The following is a 4,364-nucleotide window of genomic DNA, read 5'->3' on the forward strand; positions in this document are numbered from 1 at the left end:
ACCCAATTAATGAGAATACATTTCCTAGCTACCAGCAGCAGTTTGTCACATAATTTGCGCTGCAAGTGATTCAATGTTACTTCTTTTGAGGGTAGGCCAAGAAGAAAATACCCAGGGTCCCTTTGAATCAGGTTGTTAAAAATATTACTTAGTTCTTGAGAAATGAAGCTCCAAAATCTTTTGATTAATTTACATTCCCAAAAGTAATGAAAAAAAGTGCCAGTTTCTTTTTGACATTTACTACAAAAATGGGAAATATGAGGTGCAATCTTATGCAAGACATTAGGAGTTATATAAAGGCGATGAATGATTTTGTATTGGGTTTCTCGCAAGCGGTTACAAGTAAAAGTGGAACTACTCATATTAATGGCTCCTTTCCACTCCTCTTCGGTGTATTGATTATTAAGATCTCTCTCCCATTTATAAATGGCGCTCAGTGTGTTGCTACTAAGAGTATATAGGAGAGAGTAAAAAGCTGGAATAAAATGAGTTCTGTCTTTTCGCTTAATAAGAAATGTCTCAATATCATCATATATAACTATTTCTGAAGACTGTGGAATTCTAGAATGAACGAAGTTACGAACCTGGAGAAAGCCAAAAAAATGGTCTCTAGGGATATTAAAATTTGACTGCAATTGCTCAAAGTTCATCAGAATGTTGTTTTGATATAAATCGCCAATTACCCTTAATCCCTTTTTGTGCCACTTATCGAACATGCTACAAGACATTCCTGGAACAAAATCGTTGTTTCTCACTAGAGGAGTCAAGAATGAAGTGCAATCTTCTCTACCCAACCTTTTACGCATTTCCCCCCAGACCCATATTGTATTATAAATGATTGGGTTGTTCTTAATCCCCATTTTTGATATTGTTTTTTTGTCACAGACAGCTAAGCTCCAAAGGGAATAAGGTAAAGTGGACCAAGAGTCTAGTTGAGAGTTAGAATTTAGATAAGCATGTAGCCACTCCCATAAGACACGGCTATGACATGCCCAATTATAAAAAATTTAATTTGGTCGGCCTAAGCCTCCCCTATCTATAGGCAGTTGTAGAGTTCCAATCCTTAATCTAGGTTTCTTGCCACGCCAGATAAATTTTGAAAAGGCTTTTTCTATATCACAAGAAACTTTCTGAGTGATCAATAAAGGTAGCATTTGTGGGGGATATAATAAACACGGGAGAATGCTTATTTTAATTAAGTTCACACGCCCCATAAGAGAAAGCGGCAGTTTTTGCCATCTATCTAAATCTTTTTTGATTTTTATTATAACTGGTGATAAGTTCAGTTTCCATAAATCTTTAAGAACTGGTGGAATGTTTAGCCCAAGGTATGTAAAGCCGCTGGGGGACCATTGAAAGGGATTAGAGAAATCTGGCAAGGAGTTAATCTGATCACCCAGTGGCATAACTTCTGATTTCCCAAAATTAATTCTGTAACCAGAGAATGAGCTGAACTCATGTATGGTAGACATAATAGCCGGTATTGATTGTTCTGGTTTTGATAAGAACAGCAGAATATCGTCAGCGTACAATGCTATCTTATGATTTGTTCCACCCACTGTTATACCATGCACATCTTGGTGCTGGCGAATAGCCTCAGCTAGAGGTTCAAGTGCTAATGCAAAGAGGAGAGGGGACAGGGGACAGCCTTGCCTCGTACCTCTTTGCAATGGAAACGCTGATGATTGTATACCATTAGTTATGACACAAGCTTTTGGAAGTTTGTAGATAGTTTTAATCCATGCAATAAAACCCTCGCCTAAGCCAAATCTCTCTAATACACTAAATAGATATGTCCACTCGATTCTGTCAAATGCCTTTTCGGCATCTAAAGATATAACATAGGCTTTATGATTTGTCTGATTCAAGTATTGTATAATATTTAATAGTAGATGAGAAACGATTTTGGATAAAGCCTGTTTGATCAGGGTTTATGAGCAGTGGGAGAATGCCCTCAAGCCTCCTTACTAATAACTTGGAGAGTAATTTAGCATCGACATTAATGAGACTGATCGGTCTGTATGATTCACACCTATCTGTAGATTTATTTTTCTTTAGAATTAACAAAATATTAGCCTGTCTGAGTGTTGGGGGCAACTGTTCATTCTTAAAAGAGTCTAAAAACAGAAATGTCAGGAGTTTTCCTGTAATGCAACTCAGGTCAGAATAAATGACACTCAGACAGGTTTGCAGGTTTAACGGGTGAGAGCTCAAACAGAGACTCACACTCCGCAGCAGTTGCCACCCTTTATTTATACTCAAGCATGTTTGCGTCACAGTCACATGCAGGAAGAGATAACATATAACGATAGAGACTTGCGTCACAGACACATGAGTGGAAGAGATAACATACAACGATCACAGACACATGAGTGGAAGAGATAACATACAACGATAGAGACTTCGTGCTGAGCTTGCACAGTGTAACTTCTCTAGTACAAAGAGCAAACACATCTAGAGAACCTCAAATGAAATGTACTTCTATACATAAACATAATAAAATCTTTTAACAATATCAGTCAATGGTCCTGCAAGAAGGTGACTTAGTTTTTTATAAAACTCTGGGCAGAAACCATCAGGCCCTGGTGCTTTTCCTCCTTTAAGGGAGTTAATAGCAAGTCGCACTTCCTCCTCTGTCACAGGGTTATTTAACTCTTTCCTGTGACTTTCTGATAACGATGCAACAGGCACCTTCTCTAGAAATTCCCGCATCTTCCCATCTGTATTACTACACTCTGATGAGTATAAGTGTATATAAAACGGCTTCATAATTCGATTAATATCCATTGTTTCATAATGATTTCTCTTTCTTAATGGGATGTTTCCAAACTCTCCACATGCTCTTACTGTTTCACTCATTGTTGGAAGCTCATCATTTGAAAATGTTTAAGCCATATAAGCGGGAAATATTGGCTTAATAGTGTTGAATGCAGTTCTAAGCAGAATCTGATTGTATCATAATGCATGTGGCTTATCTAATAAACAGCAAAGGTCTTGTGTTTTTCAGATATTTTCAACAGTAATATTTAGCAGTATGTTGGTAACAGCTTTGTTTGAATGTTATTAGAAATGTGTAAACATTCCTATATAGCATTGTATATGTTCTGTATCACAATGTTTGGTTGAAGAGTTTGTCCACTGTGCTGAATCGATGAGCTAAATAATGAACATTGACTTTTATTAATCATTTCTTTTCTTTGTGTTTGTCATTTTTGATGTCAAATAAACTTGGTTGCTTTCTCAGTGTTGTGTTCATATGTTACACAGATATTGCACAGACTATTTTTTATTGTATTTTTTATATGGCTGTTTTTTTGTTGTTTTTTTTAAACTGTAATCTTGTCAGTGAGCTTCTGACAGTCTGTCCTGATATGTGTTGTGGTGAAGTGTTGACAGTGTAACAGCACCACTGGCATGGTGTGAGAGTCCAGCTTCAGCCTATGTTTATGTTGGACACTAAGATCTTGTATACAGAAACACTAATAAAGAATCAATCATGAATAATTGTTGTTCAGACATTAGTTCCTAATGTTTGGAGAATCTCCATCTTAATCACAGCTCTGATAGGGCTACAGTTCAATTTCACAGTAATGAAGCTCTTTGTTTAAATTCAATGATTCATATTTAAAAGCCAATGTCTGCTAAACCTCCTGCTTCTTTATCTGTTACACCAACTCGACTGTACAAGAATTGTTTTCATCGATTTCTTTTAACAGCTGATTTTTGGTTAAGTCGAGCTGATAAAATGTTCCCTTACATTTACTCTGTTTCTGTCCAAACAATGGACATAAGGGAGCACACTTATTCCTCCTCCAGAAGCAGTTGATTGAAGCTTGACAAATGAAACATGAGCCCACACACTGAGACAAGTCTGCCTCTATGAGGGAGGAGCTTCTGCAGCACAAACATCTGTCACGATGGAGACAAAATCCATCGTACAGTTTGGGAAGTTCAGGGATCATCTGCCCTGTGGCTTCTGGTTCCTATATAATGCACCATTATATAGCTAACATGCTTGTCTTTAACTACTGTAGCTTCTATTATCGTATTTCTGTAAAACCTGTTCAATGTTTTGTTATTCAGCTAAGTTTAACAGATGCATGTAGCTGTTGGAATCGTCCACAAGCCCAAGTTTTGAAGCATTTTCAAATATTGTGATTGTTAATATCACTACTTCACCGAGTTCTTTTGATTCCTCAGAGGCATCCGATAGAGGACAAAACACTGCTCAGTAGACCATTTAACACTTTATTTCTCTTTCACATTACCTCTAGAAGGGAGATGCGCCCTGCACGACATGCTGTCAGTAACTACAACTCCCCACATTCAATAATACTGACATTAGGACACATTCACTGCAGCGT

The 4,364-nt window shown here is 37.3% G+C and overlaps 1 long non-coding RNA gene across 1 annotated transcript; it reads left to right on the top strand.

The window, feature by feature from the left end:
• Window positions 1-926: 926 nt before the first annotated feature.
• On the top strand, window positions 927-3,243 carry LOC120729365. The gene is made up of 2 exons (XR_005694917.1): window positions 927-2,991; window positions 3,092-3,243. It is a non-coding gene; the product is annotated as an uncharacterized LOC120729365 (long non-coding RNA).
• The last annotated feature ends 1,121 nt before the right edge of the window (window positions 3,244-4,364 follow it).

Source organism: Simochromis diagramma, unplaced genomic scaffold (genome assembly GCF_900408965.1).
Source record: "Simochromis diagramma unplaced genomic scaffold, fSimDia1.1 OVJJ01000368.1, whole genome shotgun sequence".
NCBI classification, from domain to species: Eukaryota; Metazoa; Chordata; class Actinopteri; order Cichliformes; family Cichlidae; genus Simochromis; species Simochromis diagramma.